This window comes from Anolis carolinensis, chromosome 4, assembly GCF_035594765.1.
Source record: "Anolis carolinensis isolate JA03-04 chromosome 4, rAnoCar3.1.pri, whole genome shotgun sequence".
NCBI classification, from domain to species: domain Eukaryota; kingdom Metazoa; phylum Chordata; class Lepidosauria; order Squamata; family Dactyloidae; genus Anolis; species Anolis carolinensis.
Window position 1 is genome coordinate 83,649,907 of NC_085844.1, and position 15,676 is coordinate 83,665,582.

General features: G+C 39.9%; 1 protein-coding gene across 1 annotated transcript in view; it reads left to right on the forward strand.

Moving 5' to 3' along the window:
- The first annotated feature begins 612 nt into the window (after positions 1 to 612).
- The window catches only part of pla2g4a (phospholipase A2 group IVA), a 100,974-nt gene continuing 85,910 nt past the window's right edge, over positions 613 to 15,676 (forward strand). Inside the window, exon 1 of the mRNA XM_003223419.4 lies at positions 613 to 849. The gene's annotated coding sequence lies outside the window, so the exon portion shown is untranslated. The remainder of the gene's footprint in view (positions 850 to 15,676) is intronic.

The following is a 15,676-nucleotide window of genomic DNA, read 5'->3' on the forward strand; positions in this document are numbered from 1 at the left end:
ACAGATGCTATCAAAGCCTGGATCTACACCGCCACAGCATACACGTTGAGCTGTATTGTATGGTCAGTGTAGAGATCTATGCATACTACTATACAGTAGAGTCTCACTTATCCAACGCTCGCTTATCCAACGTTCTGGATTATCCAACGCATTTTTGTAGTCAATGTTTTCAATATATCGTGATATTTTGGTGCTATTTTGGTGATGTTGCCCAGGGGACGCCCCGGATGTTTTACCATCTTTGTGGGAGGCTTCTCTCATGTCCCCGCATGGAGCTGGAGCTGATAGAGGGAGCTCATCCGCATTCTCCCCGGGTGGGATTCGAACCTGGCAGCCTTCAGGTCAGCAACCCAACCTTCAAGTCACGAGGCTTTTATCCCCTAGGCCACCGGAGGCTTTGCTAGTAAAACTGAATGACTGTCGCAAACTGATGCCTATCTGAAAAGCATGTCCCCAACAGGAACTGTTTGGAAAGCTCTTCCTTAAAGGGACAGGCCAGTTTGGCAACTCCAGTGGCGCTGCTTTTGGACCCAAAGGCCATTCATTCCTCCCAAAGTGAGTCAAAGCTGATCCGTTCCTCAGAAAAGGACGGTTTCTAATGACGTGGCAGCTGCAAGAGCCGGTCTCTCCTTCCTTCCCGCCTTTTTCCTGACGGAGCAAGGGCTCTCTCCGGCGCTACCTTAAAATCCGGAGCTTGCTGGACTCCACCCTCCTCGCTTCCAAATGCGAATGGGAACTCATCCCGTCCGGCTCCACTGAAAAATCGGGGGGAAAAAGAGCCGGAGGAGGCTCCGAAAGGGGAAAGCAGGACGGCGGACCCGGCGAGCCAGGCAGAGTCCAGTGGGGACCGTAAGGCGATGCTTGTGGGGCTTTTGGAAGGGATGAACCCGGGTTTTTTGAGCTGAGAGGAAGGGGAGCGAAAGGAGGAAGCGCTTTGCCCCAGCTCTTTGGAGACGCTTGGTTTTGCAACCTCGGGTCGGAGTTAGAGATAAACTTGCTCTCCAGACTGAAGTTTGTCGGCTTGTGAGCTGTGTTAACAGATGCTATCAAAGCCTGGATCTACACCGCCACAGCATACACGTTGAGCTGTATTGTATGGTCAGTGTAGAGATCTATGCATACTACTATACAGTAGAGTCTCACTTATCCAACGCTCGCTTATCCAACGTTCTGGATTATCCAACGCATTTTTGTAGTCAATGTTTTCAATATATCGTGATATTTTGGTGCTAAATTCATAAATACAGTAATTACTACATAGCATTACTGTGTATTGAACTGCTTTTTCTGTCAAATGTGTTGTATAACATGATGTTTTGGTGCTTAATTTGTAAAATCATAACCTAATTTGATGTTTAATAGGCGTCTCCTTAATCTCTCCTTATTATCCAACATATTCACTTATCCAATGTTCTGCCGGCCCATTTATGTTGGATAAGTGAGACTCTACTGTATAATGCAGTCCGAAGCTGCAGGTCCTGACATGCTTTTGGGATGGAAGGGCCAGGCTCAGCCATAGAATGCATACAATGCAATTTAAACCGCATTAGAGGAATCTACACTTTAAAAAATATCATTTTATTAAGTACAGTAGAGTCTCACTTATCCAACATAAACGGGCCAGCAGAACGTTGGATAAGCGAATATGTTGGATAATTAGGGATTAAGGAAAACATCAAATTAGGTTATGATTTTACAAATTAAGCACCAAAACATCATGTTATACAACAAATTTGACAGAAAAAGTAGTTTAATATGCAGTAATGCTAAGTAGTAATTACTGTATTTACGAATTTAGCACCAAAATATCACTATGTATTGAAAACGTTGACTACAAAAATGCGTTGGATAATCCAGAACGTTGGATAAGCGAGACTCTACTGTACATCATAGAATAGTCTGGAAGTATATAATCGACAGCTGTTGCATATAAACATTTGATGTTGACAAGCTGGAATGTGTCCAGAGGAGGGAGAATAAAATGATCAAGGGTCTGGAGAACAAGCCCTATGAGGAGCGGCTGAAGGAGCCGGGCCTGTTTAGCCTGCAGAATGCTCTATGAGGCACATTCTTAAAGAAGTGGGTATGTTTAGCTTGCAGAAGAGAAGGCTGAGCGGAGACATGATAGCCATGTATAAATATGTGAGGGGAAGTCATAAGGAAGAGAGAGTAAGCTTGTTTTCTGTTGCCCTGGAGACTAGGACGTGGAGCAATAGCTTCAAACTACAGGAAAGGAGATTCAACCTGAACATTAGGAAGAACTTCCTCACTGTGAGAGATGTTCAGCAGTGGAACTCTCTGCCTCAGAGTGTGGTGGAGACTCTTTTTGAAGTTTTGAAATAGATGGCCATCTGTCAGGGTGCTTTGAATGCGATTTCCTGATTTTTAGCAGGGGGTTGGATTGGATAGAATAATAGAATAATAGAGTAAGAAGAGACCTCATGGGCCATCCAGTCCAACTTCCTGCCAAGAAGCAGGAAATAGCATTCAAAGCACCCCCGACAGATGGCCATCCAGCCTCTGTTTAAAAGCCTCCATGGCCCATGAGGTCTCTTTCAACTCTAGGATTCTATGATTCTATATAATATAATACAATATTACACCTTCGTTCTAGTTATATGAGTCTACACTGATTCAGTTTGCATTATATGACAATGTAGATCCAGACTCAACAAAGAAAGAATCAGCCTTTTTGTACCAAGGAAGGTTGTGCAATCTGAATGCAATTTTTACACGGCGGCTGCTTGTTTTGGCACGTACCGGTTAACATTAGTATTTCTGGATAATCTTAAGAATAATTGGCCAGGGCTTCTCTTTCTAGTCCTCACTGGGTGGAGATAGAGTCTTTCTTGATCTGAAGTTGGACATCCGGAGACGAGCTGCCATTTCCATGTGTTTTTCTAGCCAAAGCTTGTTAAAGAGCTGAGTTTGCCTCAACGGTTTGCCGCCCAGCAGGCCTTTGCATGCCAGGCACACATCTTCCAACATGCACAAATCATTTAGGGAAATGTTGTTACAAAGAACTCTATTTTCAAGGCATGTCAGAGAAGACTCCTAGGCCAAAGTCCATTTTACCACAGTCCTTGGTAAAATTAAAAAGAGACCCTGGTGGCACAGCGTGTTAAAGCGCTTAGCTGCTGATCTTGCGGACCGAAATGTTTCAGGTTTGAATCCAGGGAGCAGAGTGAGCGCCTGCTGTTAGGCCCAGCTTCTGCCAACCAAGCAGTTTGGAAACATGCAAATGTGAGTAGATCAATAGGTACCGCTCCAGCAGGAAGGTAATGGCACTCCATGCAGTCATGCCGGCCACATGACCTTGGAGGTATCTATGGACAACACCAGCTTTTTGGCTTAGAAATGGAGATGAACACCAACCAGAGTCGGACACAACTGGACTTAATGTCAGGGTAAAACCTTTACGTTTTACCTTGGATTAAAGAAGGGAAAAAGTCGGAATAGCTAAAGGACTGCATTATTCATGCAACAATAGAGATTGTAAGGCTTATCAATCTCTGTAAAGAAATTCCAGATGTTACGACTACTATAGGTGATCATTTGTGTCCAATGCTGATTGTCTTCTAAGGTAGAGTCTTGGTGGGTCAGTAAGTGAATGTAGAACTCTATTCTTCATCCACAAGGTCTTTTGCAATGAGAACATAGGTTTCCAGGTAGAAGGAGGTCATGTCAAGGGTTTGCCTGGCACACCTTCCTCCTCATAATCCACAGCACTGTTGATCCCAACTGATTTCCAGTTAAGAGCGCTAGAGGGCCAGGGCTTCCCAGATCAGGCAGGCCCCTACCCTCCTCTCCTTCAAAGGCTCTTTCAAAAGGCCTTTGACACTTAATTTGTTGTCGGACTGATCTATCTGCCCATTTTATAATAGCCCCATTCTCAAGCTGTTGCCAATGTTATATTGCATTTTGTCCATTTTGTCCATTTCTACTGTGAAATTACCTTCCCCATTTCGGCCCATTTTGGCACATTCTGCACTTTGCCTGGGTTCTATGAATTAGTCTCCTGTGTTAATATTGTATGTTTTATGTCAATTTTAACGATAGTTTTTACTGTAATTGATGTTTTTATTGGATAATTGTTTTATTGCTGTGTTTTGATATTTGATTGTTTTATCGGGCAAGGCCCCATGTAAGCCTCCCCGAGTCCCTTCGGGGAGATGGGGCGGGATATAAAAATAAAGTTATTATTATTATTATTATTATTATTATTATTATTATTATTATTATTATTGGTGTTTAAACCACACTGTGTAAGGTTAGCTTCAAGCCCATCTTTAAATCTCTTTTGTTAACCACCAACACTGCATTTTCCCTTCTTGAGCAGAGAATACAGTGTTCCCTCGCTACTTCGCACTTCACTTTTCGCTCCCTCGCTGTGTCGCGGAAAAAATTATTATTTATTTATTTACATATTTACCCCATTGCTGCTTCTCCTCCTCAGGACTGCCCCCTTGCTCCGTGCCCACCATGTTGCTCTGGCTGCCTCTGCTCCTGCAGATAGGGAAGAAGGAACATCGCTCCGCCCAGTGAGTGAGTGAGCAAGCAAGGGAGGCTGGGTGAGAGAGTGATGGTGGGCTGCTTCAGCTGGGCCACGCCGGGAAACATGGAAGAAGAGGGGGTGGAGTCCTCCACGAGTCCTGCCCTCTCTCCTGAGTCCTCCACGTTTCCCAGTGTGGCCCGGCTGGAGCCGTGACAGAAGCAGGAGCTACTGCTACTGCCACCCACCCTCACTTTCTCACTCTCTCACCCACCCTCCCTCACTAATTGGGCGGAGCAGCATTCCTTCTTCCTTGGCTGCAGGAGCAGAGGCAGCCAGAGCAACATGGCGGGCATGGAGCAAGGGGCCCCGCCGGTGGTGGTAGGGAAGGCTTCACTGGCTCCCCGGGGCTTGCAAGGGGGAGAAAGTCCACCTAACTATTAAAATAATGTATAAATATTAAAATAAATACAGTGTCCCTACTTCGTGGATTTTCATTTATTGCTGTTGGTCCTGGAACGTAACCCTGGCAATAAGTGAGGGAACACTTTAAAGTATAAAGCTGCTTTAGGAAATGATGATCAAGCATTAAGGGGACGTGGCCTGTCCAGCAAAGTTGATAGAGCAAAAAAAGAAAAAGAGGAAAGCCAAAATTTTAATGTGTGTTTTAAAGGATAGCAAAGATCTGCTTCTATTATTGAGACTGAAATCCCTTGCATACTTACCTGAAAGTAAGCGTAGTTGAGCACAATGGGAAAGAGCTTTGGGTGGATCTATGAGGGACTGAATTGTACAAATGTTCAGATATCTATCTTTGTTTACTCAAGTGCCAATGTAATTTGTAAAATGTTTTTGTGTTCCTTTCCTCTGTTTATCTGTGACCTCAGTCTACTACATTCCAGGCTTCAATTATTTCTCTTTCTGCCTCTTGATAAAAACAACCTGTAATCTAATATTAATATTTGCATTCCTGAGGGTTTTTTTTTTAAGTTCAGCCTGACGTTTTGGATATGTAGGGAAACTGATTGCAGTCTCAGAGAACAGCAAAATTATTACATAAACCTCAGTGTTGAGCATAGATTGTAAAATGTCTTTGGCGTATGACACAGCCTTAGTCAGAGTGCGGTTTTGGAGATGAATCTCGGTGCCAGGCTCAACTAACATAAAATACCACTGACTTTATTTTTTTTAATAAATTTAATCCTTTCCCCAAGGATAGTGCACATAATTTTTGCTCCTACAGATTTTGTTCTCATAACAATACTCTCAGGTACCTTGCTGAGAGAGAGAGAGTGAGTGACTCACCCAGGGTCATCTCTGTGAGCTTCATGGCCCAAGGGATTATTTGAATCTTGCTTTTCTGGATCCACAGGGATGACTGAGATGCTATGCTTTCCAGTGGTTCAATGTATAAAAACATTGTTTCATGCACATGTTTTTAAAGTTGTATAAAACTACTTTTGTATATGAAACATGTATACGAAGCATAAGAGAATTTCATATGTAGACTTGGGTCTCATCTCCAAATTACTCATTATGTATATATGTGTAAATGCATATATTCCAAACCTCCTCAAATTCCAGACCTAAAACACTTTTGGTCCCAACCAATTTCAGATAGGTTTAAAAGGTAAAGATTTTTCCCCGACTTAATGTCCAGTCGTGTCCGACTCTGGGGGTTCATCTCCATTTCTAAGCTGAAGAGCCAGTGTTGTCCGTAGACACCTCCAAGGTCATGTGGCCGGCATGATTGCATGGAACGCCATTACCTTCACACCAGAGTGGTACCTATTGATCTACTCACATTTGAATGTTTTCCAACTGCTAGGTTGGCAGAAGCTGGGGCTAACAGCGGGCGCTCATTCTGCTCCCTGGATTGGATTTCAGTCCGCAACTTCAGCAGCTCAGCGCTTTAACACGCTGCACCACCAGGGGCTCCCTAGTTTCAGATAAGGACTATTCAATTTGTACTCTGAAACAAAAAATGATCCACTTGGGTGACTGTGATAGTGATATTTTGGATAAGGAATGCTCAATCTGCATAGCATTTGGAGTGTCACTGTTGTGATTCTGGTAACTATGTATTCACAAGTTAAGGGCATCATTTTTCTGTAGGATGGGAGAAGGAGTCAAGCTCCAGATGTTGTGGGACCTCAATCCCATCTGAAATAGCCAGTGGTGAGGAATGCTGGGAGTCACAACCCTACAATCTTTGAAGGGCCATATGTTTCGCTTTACTGTATTGATGCTAACAATGATGAATATTTGATTTCATCTTCTTGAACTTCTTGAGCATATATCTATCTTACAGTATCCTGCCTTGAATTGCAACTTCCATCATCCCAGCATTTTTGGACATGCTTACTAGGGAAGATGGGAGTTATAGTCTAGCATATCTAAGAAAACAGATTTGGGAAACGCTATTTTACTGTAATGAGGATGTTGGGGTGGTTAACTAACATTGATTGAAATCACATAGACGACATCTTGGTTTAATTCACATTTTAAAATAAAGGTCTCCCCTGATATGACTTCACATGGTTCTTGAACAATGCCTAATGGTGCACCCATGCCACTACAGTACAGTCTCACTTATCCAAGCCTCGCGTATCCAAGCCTCTGGATTATCCAAGCCATTTTTGTCGTCAATGTTTTCAATATATCGTGATATCTTGGTGCTAAATTTGTAAATACAGTAATTACAACAGAACATTACGGCATATTGAACTACATTTTCTGTCAAATTTGTTGTATAACATGATGTTTTGGTGCTTAATTTGTAAAATCATAACCTAATTTGATGTTTAATAGGCTTTTCCGTAATCCCTCCTTATTATCCAAGATCTTCGCTTATCCAAGCTTCTGCTGGCCTGTTTAGTTTGGATAAGTGAGACTCTACTGTATATGTGTGTGTGAGATAAGGTGAATCAATTAAAGACCTTTATCAGACTTTAAGGGAGCTCTCCAGGGTGCTGAATTCCCTAATGGGCCCAGCATTTTGGACAACTTCTTTAAAGCCAGCCAAAATATAAAATGGATTCACATCTGCACTGACATTGGAGACATCAGCTGTAATAGCACAAAACTGATAACCAAACCATTTTAATTTGTAATTCAGTAGAACAGTTAGCAGCATCGATGACATGGTGACAAGTTTTTGTGTGTGTCAAGGTGTGGGGAATTTCCATTTGCTTTTCTGTATTGTCTCTCTGCCTTAAACCGTTCCTCCAACTCTTTTGATCCTGCATGAAAGCAGACTTATCGATGTCTTACCGTGCTATTCCCCCATGTCCCCTCTGGCCATTTTAGGCCAATGATGCCTAAAAGATGCTTTCAAAATACTTCCTGGTCTGACTCCTGGACATAAAGCTGCCCCCCATCAGTGCATGACAAAATTGCTCCCTAAGGCACTGGGTGGCACTTTAAATAAAAATGAGGATTTGAGGAATTCAGTGAGATGTGGGTAAAAATAGCCTTATGAGCTATATACAATGCATGAGATTTACTTTCCTCAACCCTGGAGTAGAGCCTTTTTGTGAAGTGAATGACCACATTGAATGACAAGTAACTAGGTGAGTTGGATAAGTCCTTCAATTAATTCAGTTGATTTATAATAATGTATTTTTATGACTATTTTAAGTGTAGTTTTAGCTACAATAGTTGTCAGACTTAAAACTGTTACTTTAAATGAGGAAGAAGTTTAGACCTGCTTACTAGGCCTGTGTGATCCATAAAAATGGCTCTAAAGTACTTGAAAAACTAGGGGCGATGGTGTTTCATTTCTAAAATGTTTCTAAAGTTTTGGTGGTGAAAATTTCAGAACTCTAACCAGACTAATGAAATTTTGTTACTATTTTGTTAATGGTGATTGCGCATGCACATTACCGCAATAATTATCACTGTTGGGGAAAATTTAGAGGCTCCCATCTCCCTCATTTTTAAAGCTTTTTGGGGTGAGGCTTGCTACAATGGTATAACACATTTACCACTTTTAGCCCACCAAATTTCAGAACGTTTCACTTATCCACAATTTTTTTGGGAATTTTCAAGGTTTTCATTAATAACATTTTTTTTAAAAAAACTACAAGAGCTATGTACTTGAATTCTATACACAATGCACAAGAAAATCAAGGCATCAATCGCCAGAAGTTTCAGAAAGATTCACACATCTACAGATTTTTGGGGATTTTTAAAACAATTTTCCTCTAAAATGCAACAACAGCAATCCCCTTGAATGTCTGTCTTTATGACACAAAACCACATAACTTCAACTTTGCACAGATTTATACTATTATTTACTTACTTTAGTCCTCTTTGCAGATTCAATAATTTTATTATTATATTAACTCTAAATGGCGACTGCTGCAGCCAGCCTTCATTTGGGTCCTTCAGCCCTCATTTACGTCCTGAGCAGCATTGCATTCTGGGAAATGTAGTTGATGGCAGGGCCTTTTGCACTATCTGCCACTGGGGGCCTCACTTTCCAAAATGACATTTAAAGTGGCTGTATTCTCAATCTCCATTAAGTTTAGCCACGCCCACAGCATTTTCCTTATGGCGACAATGGGGCAAAACTCTAAGGTAAAAGAATTGGTTTTAAAGCACTTTACCAAAGTTGTATGAATTTTAACTGCATCACAGCAAATTACAAAAGAATTGAAACTTAAGAATCAAAGCAATGAAAATATTCAATTTCTTAATATTTGGCGTGCAGCGTCTTTGCGCATCAGAATACGTGTCGTAAGTATCAAGCAAACAAAGAACATATGACTTATGACTATTTCCGCTATGGACACACATGCCTACTGATTACACCAAGCAGAGTAGACACTTTGAAGTAGTAGAACTCAAATAAGAATAGAGTCAGTAGGTCTAGTTGGGACTAATAATAGGATACATGCCTTAGTATTTTATGTATGATATTTTTTTAAATTCAAAAAGTAAACATCTACATTTTATATTTAAAAATATGAATTTTATGCACCCTAGCTTTACAATGAATGCAGACTTACCACAGTTAACAAAGCTTGTGAGACTGAAGCTCCCTTTTACAAAGTTTTTTTTATACTGTCCCTTTCACTTTTGTTGTCTACCTAGTTAAATATATATATTTATCAGCATCATCCTAAGAAGATGGTGGGAGAAACTTGGAGAAACACAACTTGCTGAAACATGTTAAACTGCTCTTTTTTTGGTGTGTGTGTGTGTGTTTGTGTGGTGCAAGCATGTATCTCTATTCTCTCTGTGGTATTTCTGTTCTCGGCACCACATTTTCTATTACAGCTATAATGCCCATAAAAATACATCCACTTTATTAACTGTCTATATGTAAAAAAATCTCTGTGTATCTAAAAAATCTTATGCTGTGATAGATTTTTTGAGTATTCATGGTGCTTAAATCTTAAATATACCTAAATACAATATTTGCCAGTTAAATACTGAGAAAACTGTATAAAATAGAACCGTGTTTCTTATGCAGTTCTTACTTGTCCTTCATCCCTAGTCCTTTTTCTTCATCCAGCAGTAAATATGATATAAAATGACTTGGTGGGGCTTAAAGATGGGAAGGACTGAGAAAAAACCAGAAAAATTGAGGGAAAAAAACAAGTTTAGTCTGTTTTTCCAAGTTGTTTCCCAATTTTTCTGGGGTTTTTCCCCCAGGCCTTCTTCCTCTAGTGGGGCTACTGGGGAGTGTAGAATAAGGCACATGCACACATGTGTTTGCACTCAGTAATGGCTGATTATATTTATCTCACTGGAGTGGTTAATCCCTATTGGGTTTTAATGTTAACTTTTGAGGACTGAACCCTATCTTGGAGACAGGGTTCAACACTGTGAATAGCTCCTTCCTAGATGAGTGCACACTTGTTCTGAGTTTCTTGGGAAAGGTGGCAGAGGCCATTTGAATTGAGTAAGTAATCTCTTACAGTGTCCTCAAAAACAATCCTCTGAGAAATTGGAACAATTCAATAGAGTTAAGAGTGGCCTGCATACCTTAGTTTTGATATTGGATGTGCACCAAGTTTCATTTTCAGTATTGTCATTTTTTATCTGGAGAGAATATTAGCTTTGTTATGTTTTGGAATTCTGCAGTTGGAATGAGAATCATGGGCTTTTCAGATGTTGTTAGAAGCTTCCAGCAGCTCTAGCTAGCTTACTCAATAGTAAGTTGCTGTTCAGAAACAGTCAGAGAATTGCACGATTCCCAACTCTTGCTTAGAATAAGTTGGTCATGCTTTCTTCTTCATAATTTGATTGTTTTAGTCTATGTATAGAAAATTGTGTCTAAGTTGGGTTGGGAACCCCGGCATCTACTTGGGTTTGGTTCTAGGATCTCCCCCCCCCCCCCCCAATGGATATCAAAATCTATGGGTGCTCAGGACCCATTATATGCAATGGCCTGGTAAATTGGTGTCCTTCAAATAATATGGCAAAATTAATCTCTTTTTTTTTGAGGGGAGAATTTACAAAAATATTTTCATAATCTAGAAGGTTGAATCCATGGTTGCAGAATCTGATGATACAAAGGGATGATAGTATGTTGTTTTGGGTATGTGACTGTACTCTTTCAGTTTTTGAATATTATGTTATATGGCAGTGGTTCTCACCCGGTGGGTCCCCAGATGTTTGGGCCTTCAACTCTCAGAAATCCTAACAGCTGGTAAACTGGCTGGGATTTCTGGGAGTTGTAGCCCAAAACACTTGGGGACCCACAGATTGAGAATCATTGTTATATGATAACTCAACAATGGAGTAGAATACTGAAACATTAAAGACACCCAATCCAGCTGGAAGAAATCCTCATGTTGAAGTTACTTGTTTTTCTTGTTTCTCTTTTTATTGTGACATGTTCCCCTGTGAAATGAATGTGAGTGCAGAGTGGTGCTCTTGTGCTCTGTTTAGAGCAGACCCAAGCCCTTCCCTTGTAATTATGATCTCACTTATCTCTTAAGCAATGTCTTGCCATTTCCCCTTTCTACTTTGTTGCTGCTTGCTGATGTACCAGCAAAATGTGAATTTCTTTAATGTGAATTGTCTAGCATGATCTTGGTCACAGACTAAAGCTCTGTCTTTGCAATCATGATATATGTCAGCATTTCCTTCGAAATCTCTAGGTCTTCCAGGCAAACTCTATGGTAAACATCCCCTGGAAACTCACTATAGAATTGGACTAGAACCACAAATGTGGAGAGCTTACTATATTTAGGACACATAATTCTTTTTAAAAATGGCAGCAAAAATAATAATCCATAATTATGACTTTTGTGGCAGTATCTTTCTTTGAAACTATGGGGCTTCAATTGAATTGATTCTGCTAAAGAGATGTATTTGTTGTCCATTTTTTGAGAAGGAATCCAATCACTGTGAGTGGTGGGCTCCAAAATTGCATTAGAGAGTGGTGGGTCGGGTGGCAGTAACAAAAAAAATATTTTTGATGGCTGCCTGTTAATGGAATACACAAGTGTAAATTAACGCTATGCCTACATATGTTTGTTTTTGTCATCAGGGAGGCTGACCTCCATACTCACCACAGGCCTCTGAGACCTATCATAGAGCCACGCAAGCACCTCCCCTTAACAGTCATGTCCAGAGGAGGATGGGGAAGGCATGACAGAAATGTTTGACCATATCCCTGTAGTAAAACTCAGAATGATCACATCAATCACTGGGTTGCAGAGGACACCAGTTGACCCCATAAGATGACATAATTGCTTCCTTGCTACAGTGGCATAGCCAGATGCTCCTGCTATTTTTTCCTCTCGTCCAGGCATGAATGGTGGTGATTGGGGGATTTTTGTAGCTTTGTGATAGGTCTTGGGGATGGTAAATGGCTCAGCTACCTGTATTTCTGCAGGCAGAACTTCTACTAGATAATTACAGCCATTGTTTCTTCTCAGGAATACCTGGGAATTGTCATTCTGTGAGTAATGGGCACTAAGGATTGATTCTACAGAGCATGTGATAATAGTCTTTTATTGTTTTATCATCTCGTTCTATTGCGAGGAACACAGTGCAGCCTTAGAGTCAGTTCTTTGATTGGGTTCAATTTATGGGAGTCAGTTGTATTTTATCTTGTGTCCTCTTCTCTTCTGAAGACTATTGTTAACCATTCTACCTTTTAAACTGATTGTGTAAGTTGCCTGTCGCAAGACATCCAAGGGACTGCCTTGAAATAACATTATGAAATGTAAAGAGAAGTAACCGATGCATCATTTTAAGCAAAATTCTTATGAAATTTCCTGCTTTGAAATCATTTCTCAACCAATCACAAAAACTGAGTGATCTCAGCAACATCTGTTGATGACTTCTTCAGCCTATCTAACATTGTATCTAAAAGTAGCCTTCTTCAGAATCTGAACTCTTCCCATCAAATCATTTCACCATCTTCAAGAACTGACTTCTGGGATTTTAACATAGATATGGGAGATCACATTCATGTTACAGAATCCTTTCTTCACCCCAGAAGTTATTATTGAAAACTGTAAGATGTGTAAGTTAGAAGCGAACCCTAATAGATCGTTTTAGTACTGTTACCAAAATACAATTATTATAAGGAGTCATGGGGAGAAGACATGGCTAAAATCATTACGAGATCAGTACTGGTTTGCCACTAGATTTGCTGCATGTTAGAAAGAAAGAAGGTTCATTCCAAGTAGAGAACCTCTCTTAAGGATAATCAACAATGGAGAGGGGATTTTGCCTTTTAATATTGGCAGCAGGGATCTGAAAGTGCTAAATGGAATAAATATATCTACAGAGTGAGTTTTTAAATTATGGAATTTGTTTTCACAAGAACTTGTGGGTTCTATCAAACAAGACATACCTAATTTAAGTGTTAACTTCATCTTTAAAAGGCCTTTAATTCTCAACCAACTTTTTTTCCCACCTCTTCCTCTGCCCCCTTCCACACAGCTGTATAAAATCCATATTGAACTGGATTAAATGGCGAGGTGGACTCAGATATTTCAGTTCAATCAGATATTTGGGATAATTCTGGATTATATAGCTGTGTGGAAGGGCCCTTAGTCGCTAGATAGTTATATTAAGGATATTGCTTTAATTTTTCAGCTTATGTGAAGCTGTATGTAAATTATTAAAATGGGTAGAAACCTGGTACCACTTTTTAGCAATCTCCATTAGGTATTGTGCTTTAAAAAACCGATAGCTGTCTGAAAGAATGACTATGAAAGAGATTTAGAGGTGAATGCATGTTTATTCATAGGTATGTACCAGTGTGTTCAGTGGTACTTATTCTTACATATATAGATACAAATTTTAATTTTAAGGCTTTCTGGAAATGTTCCTGACAGTCATTACTGCAAGGTCCTGAATCTGGCTGCAGCAAGGCACACTTGGTAATCTCTTGTGTTTGTCTGATTTTTAACAATCTCAGTCTCCACAGTTAAAAAGAAATTAAGAAACCGCAACCTGGGGGGGGGGGGGGGATTCATTAGTAAAACACTGTGAAATAAATATTTTTGGTTGCAATAACTTGTTCCAGCAGAGCAATCTAATCTCCCTTAGCATATTTACCATCATATTTTCCATATTATTTTATTAATTAAAGACATTCTATTTTTATCAAGATGTACCACTCACAATTATTTCATGCTAGTAACCCCAAGGCTCAAAGTCATCAGTTTAATAGAGACAGATTTGGCAGACCAGTTCAAACTTGACAGATTTTTTTGAAGACTGATTTTCTTTTATCAAAACCACAGAGATAGAAATGATTTGTGGTAAGGCGAGTTACAAAATATTTCTCCTCTCCCACCACTGTTCACATATAATTACTTTTCTTCCGAAGCCTCCCTCATTCATTTTTGGACTGAATTTGCTTTTTTTGCTCCCGAAACTGAAAAATGCTCTCGCCAGTGAAGCTTGCCTGTTGACAATTCTTCACCTTTTAGAATCAAGGTGATTTTTTTTCTCTTTTTCTTAGGTGAACGGTTTTCATGAACTCAAAGGCTTTGCTGTTCCCTGTTATGTTGGATGACTGATGTATTTTAGCCTTGAAGTTTTTTTTTTAAAGATTAAAAACATTGTAATGGTTTTTTAATGAATGTCTTATTATATGATATGTACTTTAGCAATGTTTTTTTTTAATTCTGATCTATTTCTGTTCATTGCTTCAGGGTCCCTTTTGGGTATGTCTTATTGTATTATATGTATGATTCCTTTTGGGCATAGGAATGATTAACACCTTTAATAACTAACTAAACCAGCTAACTTTAATTATTGTCTAAAATAGCTTTAACTGCCTAAATCAGCTGATGAACCTGTGTGAGGAGAGACACCATGAATATAGTGGGGGAGCTGCTTCTGTTTCATGTCCTCATAATTTTTCTGCTCCTCCCAGTTTTTGCTGGCAATTTACAAGTTCAGTAACAGCTTCCAGAATGGGGGGACTTCTGTGCTCATCTCATACAAGGGTTATGCTGAGAATAAATCAGTTCAATAGAAATGTTCCCCTGCTGTAGGAGTTGCAGCTGAAGTTTGAGCAGCCAGCGCAAGGCAGCAAGATGAGTATGCCAGTCCTGAAAGTGTACTCTTGATCAGAAATCAGAAAAAACTACTCTTTGAGAATGGGTGCTGGCCATGTTAGCAGAAGGATTCTGGGACTCATTTAAAACTTTTTAAAGTTTGCCTGTGCCCACCTTATACTTGTATTTCGTCCCACATGAATAAACACGCATTCCAAGATGTGAGGGAAGTTTCATGCGCAAGTACTCAGTGCATGTTCTATCAAGTCAGCCTTTACCAAGTCAGACTAATGTTTTGTCTGAGAGTTGTCTTATCAACATTGACTGGCAGTGTCCTCCCAGGATTTCTGATGGGTGTTTATGCCAATCCCCCATTATTTGTCAAAACAATATTCAAGGACAACATTTATATAGGGTCATGTACAGTATCAGTATTTTGTATTCCCGGGTTTAGGTGTTCCTTTCTTGGGTCTTTTTATAACAATGAGTTCAATGTCTTTCATATGGAGAACTAAAGGAGGGAAAATACATTTCTTTGTATTATTAATATACAGGTGTGATAAATAGGAATAGAGTTTGGCATTTATTGCTGAGATGAGGTTCTGAATTGGTAATTCCGACCATTTTCCATCATACCACAACATGGTATAAATAAACAATTTAGGATGGCAAAAATTAAAGCAATATGGATCATAGTTCA